The sequence below is a fragment of the Hyperolius riggenbachi genome, chromosome 11 (assembly GCF_040937935.1).
Source record: "Hyperolius riggenbachi isolate aHypRig1 chromosome 11, aHypRig1.pri, whole genome shotgun sequence".
NCBI classification, from domain to species: Eukaryota; Metazoa; Chordata; class Amphibia; order Anura; family Hyperoliidae; genus Hyperolius; species Hyperolius riggenbachi.
Genome location: NC_090656.1, coordinates 23116941 through 23137770, shown reverse-complemented (window position 1 = coordinate 23137770; position 20830 = coordinate 23116941). Strand labels below are relative to the sequence as shown.

At 42.3% G+C, this 20830-nt stretch overlaps 1 long non-coding RNA gene across 2 annotated transcripts in view; it reads right to left on the bottom strand.

Moving 5' to 3' along the window:
* The window catches only part of LOC137538712 (uncharacterized), a 921113-nt gene that overhangs the window by 44014 nt on the left and 856269 nt on the right, over positions 1 to 20830 (bottom strand). Inside the window, exon 6 of one of the 2 annotated variants that reach the window (XR_011024864.1) lies at positions 15396 to 15482. The exons of the other annotated variant lie outside the window; for it this stretch is intronic. This is a non-coding gene — a long non-coding RNA (uncharacterized lncRNA). The remainder of the gene's footprint in view (positions 1 to 15395; positions 15483 to 20830) is intronic. 2 annotated transcript variants of the gene reach the window in all.

The following is a 20830-nucleotide window of genomic DNA, read 5'->3' as shown; positions in this document are numbered from 1 at the left end:
GCCTCCTGATTCTGTACCTCGATATTTCTGATACCCTGTTGCTGTACCCTTCTTGTTCATTAGTCTCCGCTTCTGTCTCCTGATTCTGTACCTGATCTGTCTGTGTGTTAACGACCTGGCTAGCCCGACCTCGAGAACTGACCTTCCTGTTAGAGGCAGTTCCCAGATCTGTTAGTGACACTACCTCATTGGTGTCACTCATGCTCTGTCTTTCCTACGGTCTGCCTGACTCCTCCCTCGGGACTGGGGACAACCGCCGGCTCCTACTCCTTTCGGCAAGCCGTCTATTCGTCACTACGCGTTTCGGCGCTTAGCCACGCCTTCACCGGAAGAAGGCGTGGCTAAGCGCCGAAACGCGTTGAGACGAATAGACGGCTTGCCGAAAGGAGTAGGAGCCGGCGGTTGTCCCCAGTCCACCAGCCCAACATCGCACACGGATCCTGAAGCCCTGGCCAGGCTCAGGAAGTGGGAGAGACTCGCTGGCGGCCCCCTACATGTGCAATACTTGCACATTCAATGTAAGTGCAATTGTTTGATGTGTGATACCAGAAAATAAAGTTAATGCACCATAGGAGTGCACCCTTGTTCTTTCTATCTTTACACAACAGATTCCTGGCATCACCCAGCTAAGGGAGCGGCACCGTGGGCATAATACACTCTTAAAGGGCCATACCAATCTACAGCTAGCGCCGGGTCTACACTTCTCTTTGATCCACACTGAAAGCTATACAAACATATCATGACTGCAGGTATACTTTTTAATCATCAGCCAACTGATTGGCAGATAAATCATTTCCTTTGCTAGGCCAGTTTCCACTTCCTGTGTCAGTAGAGATTTGCATAGCAGGAAAATGTTCTACTCATTCCATTCAGTCTGGGTAGCAGTTCCTGTGCTTGGCCAGCATGAAGCGCTGCACATGGCGAGGCATCTATCAGTCCTGCAGAATTCGGAGGATCTGTTTCCCTCCCCTCTCAAATGACAGCTACCTGCCATTTTCATATCTCCAGCACCATAATGTGCCTTAATACCGCACCCCCAGTGCCAAGAATGTCTCGATGACAGAGCCCTATTTCATCTAGGCGCTGACTCCCCGCCTTGTCTGCAGTGTGGGAAACAGCCTGCACATCTTGGGTATCCTGCCGAGGAGACGTAATCTTTCTTATGTATCAAACTCTAATTATGTAAAAGGAAATCTGTACTCTTCCCTCGCTGGGAAAACAAATACTTCTGCTAGACATATGCTCGTTTTGACACATTCCTCACAGATACGTTTTCGCGATTCGCCCGCCATCGGAGCCTCGGTGTGCATCGCGATGAGACACGGGGGCCACTATTATTCATCGTTGTAGGGCAATGTTTACATTGGGTGGAAATGAGTCACTTAATTCTGGGTGATTGCAGTTTTTAAGCAGGATGTGAATGATGACAGGGCCTCTTTAAAGTTAAGGCCATATTGTTGTGTCATTTCTAAATAAGGTTCATCTACTGTAAATTCTGTAATTTGTAACTCCGAGCACAAATGTTCCCTAGATGTATAGAAGTGCTCAACTCAGTCAGTGCAAAATCTTTTTAGTTTGATGTTAAATTAAGGACTTTAAAAAATGGTAATGTAACCTAAAACAGCCCAACTGAATGAACTACAGAGCAACTTTACCAAAAAAGTAGGAGAAAAATGTATAAATATATGAAGACATTGCAAAGGGAGAAGTTCATGTTGTTTGGCCCACTGTGACCCTGCAGGTCATCATTTTTGCTGCTGACAGGAATAATAAAAAAGCACAAACTGCTCTTATCTATAAACACACCCTTTAACAATGCGATAGGCGAAAAGCTTGTTTATATAGCTCTCTCTCTATACAGTATATACAGTGGGATGCAAACGTTTGGGCAACCTTGGTAATCGTCATGATTTTCCTGTATAAATCGTTGGTTGTTATGATAAAAAATGTCAGTTAAATATGTCATATAGGAGACACACACAGTGATATTTGAGAAGTGAAATGAAGTTTATTGGATTTACAGAAAGTGCGCAATAATTGTTTAAATGAAATTAGACAGGTGCATAAATTTGGGCACCACAAAGAAGAAATGAAATCAATATTTAGTAGATCCTCCTTTTGCAGAAATTACATCCTCTAAACGCTTCCTGTAGGTTCCAATTAGAGTCTGGATTCTGGTTGAAGGCATTTTGGACCATTCCTCTTTACAAAACATTTCTAGTTCATTCAGGTTTGATGGCTTCTGAGCATGGACAGCTCTCTTTAACTCACACCACAGATTTTCAATTATATTCAGGTCTGGGGACTGAGATGGCCATTCCAGAATGTTGTACTTGTTCCTCTGCATGATTGCCTTAGTGGATTTTGAGCAGTGTTTAGGGTAGTTGTCTTGTTGAAAGATCCAGCCCCGGTGCAGCTTCAGCTTTGTCACTGATCCCTGGACATTGTTCTCCAGAATCTGCTAATACTGAGTGGAATCCATGCCTTCCTCAACTTTGACAAGCTTCCCAGTCCCTGCACTGGCCACACAGCCCCACAGCATGATGGAACCACCACCATATTTTACTGTAGGTAGCAGGTGTTTTTCTTGGAATGCTGTGTTGTTTTTCCTCCATGCATAACGCCCCTTGTTATGCTTTGCAAAGGAGGGTGTGATTAGCCCTTTTTTCTACTAAAGGCCTGATCACACTTGCACATTTCTGTTCTGACTTCAGCAATGACACACAAATCACATGCCCTTGCCCATCACACAATTTATAAGATTAGAGGCCGTAGGCAGGACCAGGATATTGGGTGCACAACAACTGAAGATTGTAATATGTAGAACACACTCCAGGACAATTTGGACTGGGGAGAAATGGGCTCTAAAGGAGAAACATAGAGATCCCATACACCCAGCCCCCCAACCCAGAGAAAAAAAGGGGTCTTGTGGGTGGTCCACAAGATTTAAAGATGGCCAGATGACCGGTTTCTTTCGAAAGAGAGTAAAAACAAACACAGATTAATCTTTTTTGAGTTAAGACACCCTTTAACCACTTGAGGACCGGAGGTTTATACCCCCTTGTGAACATGCCATTTTTTACAACTCGGCACTTCACACTTTTAACGATTTATTGCTCGGTCATACAACTTGGCACCCAAATTAATTTTACCTCCTTTTCTTCTTACAAATTACTGCGGTTTTTGTTTTTTTTGTATTAATAATAATGAAACATTTTTCAATTTTTATTCACCCTCTTCCCTCCCTCCTTCCCCCCTAAATTGGCCCTACACTACCTTTCATGATATAGCTATGGCAGGGATTAGATTGTGAGCCCATCAGAGGGACAGTTAGTGACAGCGCTGTGTGAGAAATCAGCGCTATATACTGTATATTCTGGTGTATAAGACTACTTTTTAACCCTTGAAATTCTTCTGAAAAGCCGGGGTTCGTCTTATACGCCAGGTGTCATTGATGCCGGGTGATATGCCCTTATCGTGTTACCGCCTCTCAGATCTCGCTGCTGAGGACTGTAGTGAAGCGGCGCAGGCGCACATGTGCGAGATCTGAGAGGCAGAGAAGGAGGTAAATAGGATACAAGGGCAGGCCAGACGGGTGAAAGAGGCGTGTTTTATGGGCACAGCGCGCTCTATTCTTCCATACTGCTCTGATAAACAGGGAGACAAGGAGAGCTGACCAATCCACTTAGGGAGAGTTGACCAGTCAATCACCTGTATACTGTTATATACTGGGTACCACACACAGTACAGCACCAGTATCTGTTCATACACAGCACCAGTATATGATGTTTTTTTAATTTTTATTTGACGTGCGTTGGAAGAGGGGTAGTCTTATACAGCAAGTATATCCCAAACTCCATATTTTAAATGGAAAAGGTGGGGGGTCGTCTTATACGCCCAGTCGTCTTATACGCCGGAATATACGGTAACTACTCATTTACTTTATAAATACAAAACACAGCCTGCCAGGGCTAATCAGCCGCTGGCAGGCTGATCACTGTGGCTGTTTGTTTACAAAGATGGGAACTTGCGCTCGTGGGAGCGCAAGCTCTCGTCTAGTCTCACTACTCGCGAGATCACGCCATATGGCATGACTGAGGAACAACAGAACCACTCTGCGGCCACCATCCTTCGTTAGGCGGTTGTAGACTCGTTGAATATTAATCACATGACACCCCCCCCTAAAAAAAAAAAAAAACAAATCTGAGGATCAAACAGAGAGGAGCCATTATTTTTGGTGAAGGCATAAAGCAAGTTGTTCCTCTAAAAAACAGAAATCTGCTGTCCGATCTGATAGTAAAGACGGCATTAGTCGTTGATTGTCTTTGGATGTATTCAGATCTTTTCTGAGGTTCCTGCGTTCTCCGGGATAACAATGCAATGATAACTACTCGTGTTTGAGTCATCAAGCTCCGGAAAAAATGACACAATTGTTGTGAAGGGTTATTTAAATCGATGGCATCATCCACTGTTGTATTAACCCTTCATGCAGCTTCTTATTGTGCAGATTCTTTTATCCTTAAATAATTTTAGCAATTTCCAAATTATTTTCTTTTTTGAATTAGGGTCATATGAAATATTACAAATAAATGTTTCAGATTGTTCTTTGCTATACAGTAAAACTAGAGCGATTTGTGAACTCCACAGAAAACAGCAAAAGAGTAGTGTTGATTGTTTTAACTATTGTTTAGCACTGTTGAACTACTGGTATGGGCTGTGGCATTCTTCTTCACAGCAAGTGAATAGAGCTGGGATCAATGCTTTCCAATAATGGTGAATGAGAAGAAGTCATGGCACGTATTTGGAGAACTAATAATAGTGATAATCATAATCACAAATTACAATTACGCAAAATTACACTTACATTTTTGCAATTACACCTATATTTTATTACAAATTCGTAATCCAATTGACTATGTTTAATGATTCCTAATGATGCATTAATTTACGCGTAATTACGTGCCGACGTTGGCGGTGAATAGCAAAACCCCCAATACATGCTGTTGCTACCAAATTTGCTACATATGTTACTGAAAAAAGTGGGTAGAAGTCAAAAACATAATTTTTCAAAAAGACTTTGTCGTTTTTGAGAATATCAATTTTAAAAATGCTAAGAAAAATAGTTTTTAAACTCAGAAAAATGACAGTTTAAAAACCATTTGTTTTTTTTTATTTTTTCTCAAAAACCACAAGGGGCTTGATTCACAAAGCGGTGCTAACTGTTAGCACGCCTGTGAAAACCCCCTTAGCACGTCTAAACGAGTTTTTCGCGCGCAAAACTTTACGCGCGTAAAACTGTATGCGCATAAAACTTTACGCGCGCACTGCACAAAGCGCAGGGCGCTCCGCGCAAAGTGCCCATTAAAGCCTATTGGACTTCGCGTGTGCATAAGATCTGATTGAGAAAACCGGTGCTAACCTACTTAGCACCCTGGTTAGCGCGTCTAAAGACTTTAGTAGCTAAGTAGGTTAGCACCGCATAGTGAATCAAGCCCAAGGTCTTTTCACACAATTCTTTTTTGCTATTCACCGCCAAAGTTGGCACAAATTTACGCATAGGCGTAATTTCTGCTCATCACTAGTACTGTAGTTTGTTATTTTTTTTCAATGCAAGTGAATTGGGCCTCTGGTCAGCACTTAAAGGATACCACAACTGACATGTGACATGTTGAGATAGACATGTGTATGTACAGTGCCTAGCACACAAATATCTATGCTGTGTTCCTTTTTTTCTTTCTGTGCCTGAAAGAATTAAATATCAGGTATGTAAGTGGCTGACTCAGTCCTGACTCAGACAGGAAGTGACTACAGTGTGACCCTCCCTGATAAGAAATTCCACCTATAAAATACTTTCCTAGCAGAAAATGGCTTCTGAGAGCAAGAAAGAGATAAAAAGAAGAATTTCTTATCAGGGAGGGTCACACTGTAGTCACTTCCTGTCTGAGTCAGGACTGAGTCAGCCACTTACATACCTGATATTTAACTCTTTCAGAGAGAGAAAGAAAAAAAAGGAACACAGCAGAGTTATTTGTGTGCTAGGCACTGTACACACACGTCTATCTCATTATGTCACATTTCAGTTGTGGTATCCTTTAAGGGGATTTATGGTACCATTATTCTACACTATACAGGGCTGGGCTCCTCTATAATTTTGTCATATAAAACTGGTCATGTGAATTTGGAGTTGGAAAAGTGGCCATCAGGATTTAGAAAAGCGGAAAGCAAAAATCTGTTCGTATCAGTGGCGTAACTAGAACTCATTGGGCCCCCCTGCGAAACTTTGGATGGGGCTCCCCTTTGATCCTACTGAATACTGAATAGGGACTTTCTGCAAATCTGTGTCTGCAAAACTTTGTATGATTCCTTATCAGTGGCTGAGCAGATACAGTCATTAAAAAAATTGTGTAGAGAGCAGATTTTTTTTCTCCATACCCTTAGTTGTCAGTCTCTAAGGGCAGGGAAAAGAAACTCCTCCCCCCTTGGGGCCCCCTGCAGCTGCATCCCTTGCAGGGTCTATTGTTACACCCCTGGGTCATATAAATCCAAAATTAATACTCATTCTGAATAATACAAGTGGGGGGAAGATTCACATAGGTAAAGATAAAACTAGGTTACACATGAATAAAATCAATAGTAGACAGGTGGCTTACCTCAAAGGACAACACTACTTTTAGTGTAAAAAATGCAAATATTTATTTGACAAATAAACAACGTGTTTTGCAGACTCAACCCACTTCTTCAGGCCAAATAGTTATGCCCAAAAATACCAATATGACCATTTAGGCAAGAATACTTGAAGATGTGGTTTTATGGGTTTTTAACCTAGTTTTATCTTTACCTGGAAGTCTCTTCTTCCCACTCGTATTGTTTCAGTCCGGTTGGGACTCAGTGGCCCACAGCTTCAGCTGGAGTCCCTATTTTTTCTAAAGAATGCAACCTCCCCAAAAGGATCCAGTGATCCCCTGAGGGGAGACTAGCTCATATTCCCCACCTGCCTACTTGATTGGTTGCCCTTATCAGCAACCTGATTTTGTGAGTGCCCAGCTTATTATTATTTATTGGATTTATATAATGCCAATAGCGCTTTACATGCATATTTATATTAAGCAGCGCTGTACAATAAATAAGGTTATTGTTATTGACAATAATAATAGGGCGACAGACTAGACAACACAATACAGGTTATGAACAATAAGATACACAGTTCCTAATAGTACACTGGAGATGTACTCCCAACAATACAAGTTCGCGTTATTCTGTGGGTAGAGTGCACAATCGAGTATGATATACAAGGAGGGCCCTGCCAAAGCCTTACAATCTAAAGGGAGGGGATTGTGACATGATAGGAAGTTCTCGGCAGACAAGAGTAAGGCCATTTGCAGCGGCGGGGTGGGGTTGGCCTTATGGAAGAGGTGAGTTTTGAGGGCTTGTTTGAAGGAGGGGCAAGCCTGATGGGAGTTCCACAGGATGGGGGCAGCTCTAGTGAAGTCCTGTAGTCAAAACATGGGAGTATGAGATGCATAGGGTTGTTAGGAGGAGGAGGTCTGTGGAGGAGCAAAGTGGATAGCCAGGTGTGTATCTGCTGACCAGGTCAGAGATGTAGCTCGGGAAGGACTTGTCTATAGATTTGTAGGACAGACATATGATCTTGAAGCTGATTCTGAAGCAGATTGTGAGCCAATGAATGGATTTGCATAGGGAATCATAGAGACAGAATGGTCGGAAGAGTAGATTAGTATGGCAGCTGTATTCATGATGAATTGTAGAGGGGTGATGGAGTTCAGAGAGAGGCATGTCGGGAGGGTGCTGCAGTAGTCCAGGCAGGAGATGATGAGGGCCTGGATGAAGAGTTTGGGGTGGAGGGAATGTAAGATATTTCATGTCGGATGGTGGTAAAGTGGGTGGCCAGATCAATGACTGAGAGGGTGGAGGTGGGGAATGGTGAGGTTGAGGAGAGAGTTAAGAGTGGCTAAGAGGCACAATGGGTTGGAGGCTTGGGGTCCAATCAGGGCAACAAAGTATGAAGTAGGAGTTGAGGCAGGATTCATAGGCTTGTGTCTGTTTTTGGAGGTTGCGAGTGTGGGTGTTGTGCCAGGGCTGAGGGTTGTTGGGACTGACTAACTAAAAATGTCATAGGTTTAGTATTTGGTGGTCAAATCCTGGGAATTAACGCTGATTTCTAACATGTTTATACCATACCGGTTCCATTGACTAATTTTGTTAAAGAAATTTAAAATAAAAATTATTATGGTACTCACCTAAGTATTAGAAATGTGTGGGTGTTGTGCCAGTTCTGAGGGTTGTTGGGACACACAGTTGGCGATGCTAGATTCTGCTGGATTCTGGATAATTATGGGGCTTGGTGAATAGGTCAACTCTTGGGGTGTGCACCTTTTTGTACCTTTTTGCACAGTGCAAACATAAATTTTCCTTACCTGTAAAACAACCCTGCCCTACCTAGCTCACACCAAAAAAATTTAATATAGAACACGATACTCTTTTTATTTGCACTAACTAAAAATTTCATAGGTTTAGTATTTGGTGGTCAAATCCTGGGAATTCACACAGAATTCTAATGTGTTTATGCCATACCGATTCCATTGAGTAATTTTGTTAAATACATTTAAAATAAAAATTATTATGGTACTTACCTAAGTATTAGAAAGGCTTGGGATAGTCTGCAGGCTTCCCCGATTGTCATTGAGCCCACTGTTCCAGGAAAGGGCATCTCTGAACAGATTTGACAAGAGTTTGTCGAATATGCTCCCGTAGCTGCGCTCCTGTTATCTCCATACTGAGCATGTGCGAGTACAATCCACACATGCTCAGTAGAACAAAGCAACCCATGCACAGCTTTTACCTCTAATAAGAGCAGCTTCTTTCTACTGGGCATGCGTGGACCGTACTTGAGCATGCCCAGTACGGAAAAGCTCATACACAGAAGGGAGTGCGGCCACAAGCAAGAATAGGGTCCTGACCAGCAGTGGTGAGCTTAAGGAAGATCTGAGAAATATCTGGACCATCCACCAACCAATATCTTGTCATTCCTCACAACTTTACTTTAATACAAATAAAGAGAGTATCAAGTACGCTCTAAACAAAAAATACCCCCAGCGAGGTTCAATGCTGCCCGAATCAGAAATACATTTTCTTGCCGGAGTTGGCCTTTAAACATGGAGGAATGTAAAGTTGTGAAATTTCTTGGCTCAGACAAACTTCTGCTTGAGATTATATAAGGGCAAATTATCACTCCGCTCATGCAGTCTTCCAAACATCTGAATATTTATACGTATTTAAATGAACCTACCATTGTCTTAGAATAAAAAGGTACGTGTTCTGACATGTTAAAAAAGAAACAAAGGTGTCCTTGAATCTAATAACCTTTATTTAAACATGACAGCATAGCGGCTCCATATTCACAGGGGTGCTGGCGTTCCGCAATCACACAAAGGAGTTTTTATTTCAGCTCTGTGAGGATGTAAGGATTCTTTTACGGCGTATACATTGTTTACCACATTCCCCATTTTTAATTTAACTGGAAATGTCGCTTTTACAGTATTAGGAATATTTTGAAGCATCTCTGGCGGCTGTTGATGGGAGGTGTGGGGGGAATAATTGGAATGTTATGTCTTACTGAAAACACAGCCGAATCCAGGTTGAGAATGAAAAGTTATTTTTGTTATTTTTAAATAACAATCATTTGTGAAAGGGCCCCAGTAGTGCGAGCATATGTAGATTATATATAATGTATTATATATGTATATGTAGAAAGAGAGGCGTGTATGTGTGTATATATATATATATATATATATATATATATATATATATATACAGGATCTTCTCAAAAAAATAGCATACTGTGATAACGTTCATTATTTTCTGTAATGTACTGATAAACATTAGACTTTCTTATATTTTAGATTCAAATACACACAACTGAAGTAGTTCCAGCCTTTTATTGTTTTAATATTGATGATTTTGGCATACAGCTCATTAAAACCCAAAACTCCTATCTCAAAAAATTTGCATATTTCATCCGACCAATACAAGAAAAGTATTTTTAAAACAAAAAAAAGTCAACCTTCAAATAATTATGTTCAGTTATGCACTCAATACTTGGTCGGGAATCCTTTTGCAGAAATGACTGCCTCAATGCTGCATGGCATGGAGGCAATCAGCCTGTGGCACTGCTCAGGTGTTATGGAGGCCCAGGATGCTTCGATAGCAGCCTTAAGGTCATCCAGAGTGTTGAGTCTTGCGTCTCTCAACTTTCTCTTCACAATATCCCACAGATTCTCTATGGGATTCAGGTCAGGAGAGTTGGCAGGCCAATTGAGCACAGTAATACCATGGTCAGTAAACCATTTACCAGTGGTTTTGGCACGGTGAGCAGGTGCCAGGTCGTGCTGAAAAATTAAATCTTCATCTCCGTAAAGCTTTTCAGCAGATGGAAGCATGAAGTGCTCCAAAATCTCCTGATAGCTAGCTGCATTGACCCTGCCCTTGATAAAACACAGTGGACCAACACCAGCAGCTGACATGGCTCCCCAGACCATCACTGACTGTGGGTACTTGACACTGGACTTCAGGCATTTTGGCATTTCCCCCTCCCCAGTCTTCCTCCAGACTCTGGCACCTTGATTTCCGAATGACATGTAAAAGTTGCTTTCATCCGAAAAAAAGTACTTTGGACCACTGAGCAACAGTCCAGTGCTGCTTCTCTGTAGCCCAGGTCAGGCGCTTCTGCCGCTGTTTCTGGTTCAAAAGTGGGTTCATGCTTCCATCTGCTGAAAAGCTTTATGGAGATGAAGATTTCATTTTTCAGCACGACCTGGCACCTGCTCACAGTGCCAAAACCACTGGTAAATGGTTTACTGACCATGGTATTACTGTGCTCAGCTGGCCTGCCAACTCTCCTGACATGAACCCCATAGAGAATCTGTGGGATATTGTGAAGAGAAAGTTGAGAGACGCAAGTCCCAACACTCTGGATGAGCTTAAGGCCGCTATCGAAGCATCCTGGGCCTCCATAACACCTGAGCAGTGCCACATGCTGATTGCCTCCATGCCACGCCGCATTGAAGCAGTCATTTCTGCAAAAGGATTCCCGACCAAGTATTGAGTGCATAACTGAACATAATTATTTGAAGGTTGACTTTTTTTTGTTTTAAAAACACTTTCTTTTATTGGTCGGATGAAATATGCTAATTTTTGGAGATCGGAATTTTGGGTTTTCATGAGCTGTATGCCAAAATCATCAATATTAAAACAATAAAAGGCTTGAACTACTTCAGTTGTGTGTAATGAATCTAAAATATATGAAAGTCTAAAGTTTATCAGTACATTACAGAAAATAATGAACTTTATCACAGTATGCTATTTTTTTGAGAAAATCCTGTATATATGCAGAAATAGAGGTATAGGCTATCTATTATTATAATTATTATTATTATTATTAATTTATAAAGTGCTGATATTCACTATCTATCCATCTATCTATCTACAGCACTAAAATAATACAAATACAATAAATGTTTTTTTATATATCTTAAAGGACAACTGAAGTGAGAAGAATATGGAGGCTGCTATATTTATTTCCTGTTAAACAATACCAGTTGCCTGGCAGCACTACTGATCTATGTGGCTGCAGTAATGTCTGAATCACACCAGAAACAAACATGCAGCTAATCTTGTCAGATCTGACACTAATTTCAGCAACATCTGATCTGCTGCATGCTTGTTCAGGGGCTATGGCTAAAAGGCAGAGGATCAGCAGGACAGCCAGGCAACTGGTATTGCTTAAAAGAAAATAAATATGGCAGCCTCCATATACCTCTCATTACAGTTGTCCTTTAACTAGCGGTCTACAACAGCAAATAATAAACTGATTCATATCCATATTTAGTGTTACCACCCTTTGCATATAAAATAATACTAATTGCCCTCATAGGTACACTTATACACAGTTAAAGGGATCCCGAGGCGAACTTAGGGGAAAAAAACCCGAAGAAGAAAGTAGCCTCTGGATCCTGTAGATGCTACTGGTGTCCTCAGGGCCGGTTCTAGACTTTCTGCTGCCTGAGGCAAACTGGTGAGGATGCCCAGCCTTCCCAATTTGGAATAGTTGCACAGAACATGACAATTTGCATGGCACGTTACACAGTAGCTGCTGTGCGAGTTTTGTCCCGTATTGCTATTATGTCATGTAATACTTCTGCTTTATTTAATGTTCTCTGTCAGCCACCGAGCATATGCCATAACCTGAGACATGACATGCTGCAGTACAACACAATAACAAACTGGCTGGCTGGCTGGCTGTGAGTCTGTGACAAACAAACTGCTCATCCCTCAGCCAGTCAGCTGTCCTCCATTCCTCCTCAGTAAGGACAGCAGTGCCACCTCCTCCCTTCTGCTGTGCAAGTAAAATGAAACACTGCTGCTCTCCTGCCTCCGCCCTCCTCACTCACTGTCAGACTCCTCACGCAGCACAACAAGCTGCTTTTCCCCAACTATAACCTCTTCGCTGTCCTCTCACTTCTCCTCCTACTCTGACTGCATGATGTTAGTGTAAACACAGTGCAAACATGCTGCCCCTGTATTCTCTGTGCCTGATGCAAATGCTTCACCTTGCTTCATGAGAGAACCGGCCCTGGGTGTCCTCCTCGCCGCGGTCGCTGCTCACTGGGAAACTCCGGAACATAGAGGCTGCGCTTGAGTGCAGGCGTGCTGCACCTGTACAAGAACAGCCACACCTGCACAGTAGCACAGAGCTGCTTGTGCACAAGAGGCTCCAGCTTACTGTGCAGGTGTGGCTGTACTCCTGAAGGTACAGGACGGTCACGCTCCTGCCTGAAGAGGGGCGTGACCCCAATCTTTTTACCCACAAGCCCTTGTTGGTTTTCATCAGGAAATCCACGCTCGGTAGTGATGCTCATTCACATTTAACGGAATTAAAATTTCCACATTTCCACAACTCGGTAATTGTAGCCCAACCACAGAACTCGGAAGCATTGGACCAATCAGAGAGTGCAGAGTCACCTCAGAAGCATTGGACCAATCAGAGAATGCAGAGTCACCTCAGAAGCATTGGACCAATCAGAGAATGCAGAGTCACCACAGAAGCATTTGACCAATCAGATAATGCAGAGTCAGCTCGGAAGTATTTGACCAATCAGAGAATGCAGAGTCAGCTCGGAAGTATTTGACCAATCAGAGAATGCAGAGTCAGCTCGGAAGTATTTGACCAATCAGAGAATGCAGAGTCACCTCGGAAGTATTTGGCCAATCAGAGAATGCAGTGTCACCTCAGAAGCATTTGACCAATCAGAGAATGCAGAGTCACCTCAGAAGCATTTGCCCAATCAGAGAATGTAGAGTCAACTCGGATGTATTTGGCCAATCAGAGAATGCAGAGTCAGCTCGGAAGTATTTGACCAATCAGAGAATGCAGAGTCAGCTCGGAAGTATTTGACCAATCAGAGAATGCAGAGTCACCTCGGAAGTATTTGGCCAATCAGAGAATGCAGTGTCACCTCAGAAGCATTTGACCAATCAGAGAATGCAGAGTCACCTCAGAAGCATTTGCCCAATCAGAGAATGTAGAGTCAACTCGGAAGTATTTGGCCAATCAGAGAATGCAGAGTCAGCTCTGAAGTATTTGGCCAATCAGAGAATGCAGAGTCAGCTCGGAAGCATTTGACCAATCAGAGAATGCAGAGTCAGCTCGGAAGTATTTGGCCAATCAGAGAACGCAGAGTCAGCTCGGAAGCATTTGACCAATCAGAGAATGTAGAGTCAGCTCGGAAGTATTTGGCCAATCAGAGAATGCAGAGTCAGCTCGGAAGTATTTGGCCAATCAGATAATGCAGAGTCAGCTCGGAAGTATTTGGCGAATCAGAGAATGCAGAGTCAGCTTGAAAGTATTTGACCAATCAGAGAACGCAGAGTCGCCTCATAAGCATTTGACCAACCAGAGAAGGCAAAAAAAATGACCAAAACCCTAAGGACAGGGAAGATTGGCTTGATATATGGAGCAGAGTCTCCAACTGCTCTTGCAACCTACATATAGTAGAAGCTGCTTATAAAGTTATGACCCGCTGGTACCTGGTCCCAGCACGCATAGCTAAGGTATTCCCATCCGCCAACCCGTACTGCTTCCGGGGCTGCAGGGTACTTGGTGACATGTTGCACACTTGGTGGACTTGTCCACGACTTATGAGATTTTGGTGCCAAGTATATAAAATACTCTCCTCCCTTTTCCATAAACGTATCTCTAGAAACCCATGGCAAGCCTTACTACATGAAAAGATAGAAGGTTTAACATTAACACAAAACAAACTATCCTCCATAGTTCTCTCAGCAGCTACCATGACAATTGCACGAAATTGGAAAAAGCCCTCGGTCTCAATCACTGAAGTGAAATCTAGAATCAATATGATAATGGTGAACGAGAAGTTAACCAGTATTCTTAAAGACACCCACAAAAAGTTTGAAAAAATCTGGGATCCTTGGATCCGCTTGGAACATCCAAATCTAGAGGCATCTCTTATCTCTAGGCTGTAGGGTGGACCCCTCCTCTTCTTCTTCTTCCTTCTGCTCTTATCTCCTCTTCCTTCTCACTTATCTTTCCCCCCTTTCTCTTTCCTTTTTTTTTTTTTTCCCCTCCCCATATCTTCACCACCCCTGTAATGATGCTACTGGCTATAATCCTTCCTGTCTTGCTTGCCTATCACTAGACGGCAGGCTCCCAGGACCGAAATTAGAAAGACCCAATATTGACTTGGGTCTCCCTATGCCCCTACATTTCCTTCAGCAAGCCCCAGGTAGCTGGACTAAATCCCCTGAGGGCTCAGTATAACCTCCAGGCAGTGATACCTCGTTTTCTACAAGCAAGTTGGTCAATAATTACTAGGAGTATCACGGATGACCCCACATCCCCCCCCTCCTACTATGCAATGTTTGTATGATGAGCTTATCTGCATCAGGCGTTTCCCTTGTTCTTGCCATGATGTTTTTTCTTTTATGCACTGTTTGTTTGTCAAAAATTTCAATAAAACTTGGAAATAAAAAAAAAAATGACCAAAAAAAGACTCCTCAGAATTCGTAAAATCAGAAATCTGCGAAATTAGTAATGGGCTTTGGTGGACATCAGAATATCTGTGGAATTAGAAATCAGCATTTCCGACCATCCCTAACACTCGGCAATGGGGGGCTCGAGGATGGTGTGGGAAGCCTCAAAAGGGACCAGAGGCTGCCCTCTTGTTAGGTAAATATGCATAGCAGAACATAAAAAGTTATTCAGGATATCCATTTTCATTTTAATTACCATAGTTTCAGCATTAAAAACATGTCTCATACTATATACTGTATTGATATATATTGGTTTGTATCCCTACCTTCTCAGTGATGTTTGTCCTAGGCTATGATTTCATGCAGCCTTCTGCCCCACAGCACTCTGGGAGCTCAACTGATGGTACTGCTCACTGCACACAAAAAAACCCACATCCCACATTAGTGCACCTCGCCAGCTGTAAAGATGCCGGTATTTAAATATTAATTCTTAAAGTGAACCCGAGGTGAAAATAAACTGATGAGATAAACAATTGTATTTATCCTGCTACTCATAAAAATGACTTTTTTTTTTACATACCCCAGTGTTTTATTTTATATTTAAATATTTACAAAGTCAGTGGCAGCCTAATATGTGTCCCTGAGTTAGAAAAAGGTAAATCGTTCATGTATTTCCTTTCCCTCTGCTCTCAGAAGTTGTATTCTGCCAGGAAAACTTTTATGGCTGTACTTTGCTTATCAGTGATGTTTACTATAAATCCCGACAAGGTCCCGACAAGACAGACACTGTCACTTCCCTGCCTAGAAATGAACTCTTTCAGGCTGCAAAATAAAGCAGCCTGGTTATGAATATGTTTTGTACTCTACATACACATGTTTATCTCATCATGTCACCTCGGGTATACTTTAAGTAAGAATAAAAATACAGTTCTGGTAAGCTTTTAGAATAGGCAAAAGTAACTAATTTAGAAATAAATGCAGTAAAAAAAAGAAATTTTATTAATGAAGTTCCTTTTTAAGGATTTTGCAGGCATGTGATTCAGGAGTAGAGATGGCCCAGCCTTGGAGAACACATGGAGAAGCACATCATCAGTTTTATCAGCTGATAGATTTGTAAGCCTCTGATATGCTGTGATGACTTCCTGGTTTAACACATGGTCATGACCAGCAAATCAGAGCCTTACAAATCTAACAGCTGATCAAACTGATCACATGCTTCTCCGTGAGTTCTCCAAGGCTGGGCCATCTCTATTCTGAAGCTGATTAAACATTTATAACAAGAAGATTCTAATGATCAAAAATATAACACGGGGTTAAATCACAAACATTAAAGAGAGTCTGTATTGTTAAAATCGCACAAAAGTAAACATACCAGTGCGTTAGGGGACATCTCCTATTACCCTCTGTCACAATTTCGCCGATCCCCGCCGCATTAAAAGTGGTTAAAAACAGTTTTTAAAAGTTTGTTTATAAACAAACAAAATGGCCACCAAAACAGGAAGTAGGTTGATGTACAGCATGTCCACACATAGAAAATACATCCATACACAAGCAGGCTGTATACACCCTTCCTTTTGAATCTCAAGAGATCATTTGTGTGTTTCTTTCCCCCTGTTCTCATGCACTGAAGTTTCAGGCTGCTCTTTTCTTCCTGCAAACAGCTTTGCCCTTGTTTGTAATTCCTCAGTATGTGAAAGCCCAGCCAGCTCAGAGGACGATTTATCCAGCTTGTAAAAGATAAGAGAGAAGAGAGAAGCTGCTCTAATCTAAATAATACACAGGCAGTGTGCATAGAGGGGCCAGAAAGGGTGAGTTCATAGCAGAACCACAACACTGAAGAACTTGGCAGCCTTCCAGACACAGGCCGACAAGTCTGACAGGGGAAAGATACATTGATTTATTACAGAGATGGTGATAGTAGAAAGTGCTGCAGTAAGCCAGAACACATTAGAATAGCTTTTGGAACTTGTAGGATGATAAAAAACAGGATGCAATTTTTGTTACGGAGTCTCTTTAAATAAATCAGTATGGAAAACAAGAAAAACAAAATCGAGAGCCCCCAATAGTGTATTATTAATGATGGTGGATAAATTGTAGCAGCAAATTGAAATATACTGACAAGTGTGGGTTGCCAAAGTTCAGGCAACCACTACATGCACATGAGGGGATATTAGACCTGTTACTTCTATACATTAAATAAATCAGACTCCATAGTGTAGGAGGAAAGACATTGGGTGAGATAAGCCAAACTCTGTTGACAAGCTTAGGTAGCTGTAGTCAGTCAATAGTAAGCCTGAGCACAGAATCGAGACACAGAGGATTGTCTTCCTGCATCATGAAGGTCTCTCACAAGCAGACATTGCGGTTGTTCCAATGAAGGACCTCTGGAGACAGAGACACAAAGAAATAGATATCGTCGAGGACCAAAAATGCTGGCCAATGAAACAGCAATGCAGAAGATGAAAGACACTTCATACTGACCTGGTGGAGACCAATGGGACCCTGGTACAACTATCTACAGCCTGCCTCTGGAGAAGTGTGGTTGAAAGTTAGTAGTGATCTTCAAGAAAGAATTTGGCTAAATGTGCTATACATTCCCAGGCCAAGTGACTCATGTGACTCATTTATGCATGGAACCCAAAGAACTGATGTGCAGAAATATACAGCAGGTGCAATAGACTGATTAGTCTGTATTTTAAATTTGTTCACTTAATTCTAGGGCAGCAGTACCAGGATGAGTGTCAGCAGGCAACATTGAAGGATGGTGGAGGTTCCCTTTGAGTGTCTGATTGGTCCCAAATTATTTTCGCAGCAGGACAATGCAGCCAAAGTTTTAAGGACATTGAGTCTTGGAAAAGAAGGTTTGACCCCACAAAAAGCTCCAGTCTCACCATCATTGAGATTTTCTGGGATCACTTAAAGAATGAAAAGCAACTAAAACAGCATAAACCAACAATAGAACTGTGGCTAGTTCTCATAGATTTTTTTAAACCATCCACCTACTGAATTCCATAAAATAAAACATTTAGGCACTTTGTGGGTTAATTGATAAATAGAAGAAAAGACAGTTAAAGCATTATTTTTGAAAACACCCTCTCTTTACAGATTTTTTTTTTTACGTTTCCTATTCCGTTGTTATGTGAACCAAGCTAAGCGTCCTGTTTGTAGAATGTTTTCATGAACAGCTGTTGTACTGTATCTCCCTTCGGCTCCTGTCTCGGCATATCACAAGGCCATGCTGAGATGGGAGCCAATGGGAGGCTGTACAACAACTACAGTGAAGCAGATAGGAGTGAGGAGGACATGCCGCTTTGCTGGATGAAGGTAATGTATGACGCTGCCTCTGTTTTTGTTGGGGCTGAGAAGGTGGGGCTTTGGGGGGGAGGCTAGCAACACGTCTGTACAGCATCAGGCCCCAAGCTGTCTATCCCAATCCCAGGCTGTACAATGGTGGTCTTCAGGTCCATAGCTGTGGACATATATGATTATTATTTATTGTATTTATAAAGCACCAACATATTATACAGCGCTTGAGGCTGGACAATAAACACATACAATGATACAAAGGAAGACACGTAACATAACAAGGTTAAACATCATAGGACAAAGCTATACAAGGCAAACATGGTACAAAATGCATGATCATATGATTTGGGCTGGTTAGGCAGGCCCAGTAATACAAGTACGAAAGTCATAGGAAAGGAGCACACGATCATGTAGAATACACTAGGGAAGGGAGGACCCTGCTTACAATCTAAGGGGTGGGGAGATGGACACACTAGATAGGTCAGTAGAATACGTATTCAGTAGAGAGTTACTGTGTGGTAGGCCATTTTGAAGAGGTGGGTTTTGAGAGCTTGCTTGGGCTTGAATGTGTTAAAAGAGGGGGCCTGATAGGTTGTGAAGAGTTCCAAAGGGTGCGGGCTCTTGAGAAATCCTAAAGGCCTGCATGGGAGTGGGAAATGCGCAGGGCAGTTAGGAAAGGTTATAAAATGATGGAGATTAGATGATTTGGGCCATGCAGCAACTTGTAAGAGATTAAATAAGCCGTCCTTTTTCTTGAATCTCTACATCTTCCAAGTGCTGCATGTTTGCAGTTGATGGTGAGACAATCAGGCCTATCAGAAAACTGCTGTTTGATGGCTCTGTAATCCAAGTGAAGCGTGACCTTGTAAGGGGTCTACAGAAGCAAGATGTGATTTTGCCGTGTATGTGGACACAGCATGGACGCAGGCAAACGTTCAGGCATCGCTATGTAAAAAGAGTGGCTTCAGGCCCCTGTACAGTCCCTTTCACTTGTAAATTGAATTCCTCCTAAGGGTCTGAGAATAGTCTGTGCTAATACTGGGACACAATGAGCCTGCACAAACGTCTTTCTCTTCCTGCCCAGTGTGTTTCCGCGGCCGAAACATCTATCATTGCTTGCCCGGCTTCTATTAAAATCTCCTTTCAGCTCCGTCCATTTGTTTATCAGCCCTCATCTGTTTGAAATGATTAATTCTATTTAAATAGACATATACTGTCTCACCCCATGAAAGTGGACCGAGATTAGTCCAAAATCTAGCTCGTTGCATTTTTAATAACGCCTCATTAGTCTGCCTTTTACCAGGTCATTTTCTCATAATGGGGGTGAAAAGATACTGGCCTTTAAGTTTAGATTATAACTTTTACCATTTCCCCCCCCAAGAAATACGCTTTTTCTTGTTTTATTAAAGCCCAACTCTGGTAAAGTAAAAATGCATCTGATGGTAGAAAGGAGTGACGATCTCGTTCGGGTTTTTTATGGTTGTGATTGTGGAGGACCTTTTACTTAGTTTTTGCCCCTGCTGCAACTTCCATGGTTGTGTAGATGTGAAGTCATACTATATGAATGAGACAATTATCTGCATCTAGTAAGTAAAAGACAGGAGTGGTCTGCTCCTGAGGCAGTGTACACAGAGCTGTGTTTGGGGGTTGGTGGTGGTCTCTGAAACCCCTCCCTTTGCAAGCACAACGGGATCCTCTGCTTCTTGATACTGGAGGAGTAGATACACTGGGATGGGCTCAACTCTTCCCTCCCACTAACTAGCCACACCCATGTTGATCAAAGAGGGATGAGGCACACCCAGTGGGTGGTCCCTTCAAGCCAACTTCCATAAAAATAGAGATTCTGGACCAGTTGCACCTCAGATCTTACAGGAGCTACTACAAGTTTTTGACAGTTCTCTCATGCTGATGAGGGGAGTCTCTCTATTTTGTCTTGATTTTAACCATGGTCATACTCTGATGAAGCCCCTCTCCTAGTGGTGAAACATGTTAGGTTGATGGTGTTTCAAGTTTAGTTTGAACGCTCATGTCACACTGTCTAATGCGCCAATGTATCTACCCCTAGTTGACTATACTATCGTAGATGCCAGGGGAGATCAACCCTCTTATTTAATATCTTACAGACTTGTGGACCATACACTGTCCAGTTTAGACACAATTATTACCCTTTTGTTTACGAGCAGTTGGTCCTGTAGTGCCTGGGCATGTCCTGCTGCAGCACTGCTCTATTGACCATATTGCCTACTCCTAGCTGGCGGTGCAGACATAAATGCCGGGAGGAGCATTAGCAGCTGACTAGTTGTACCCCTTGGCCTGTAATACACATACATACATGCTGTCGTTATCCATTTACTCACATCACTAGAGGTGGGCCATGGTGTTTAGGCTGATCCACATAGTTGGTACACTGGTCCTCACGTGTTTTCACGTTTGGGTGCATTAGGGCCTTTTTAGC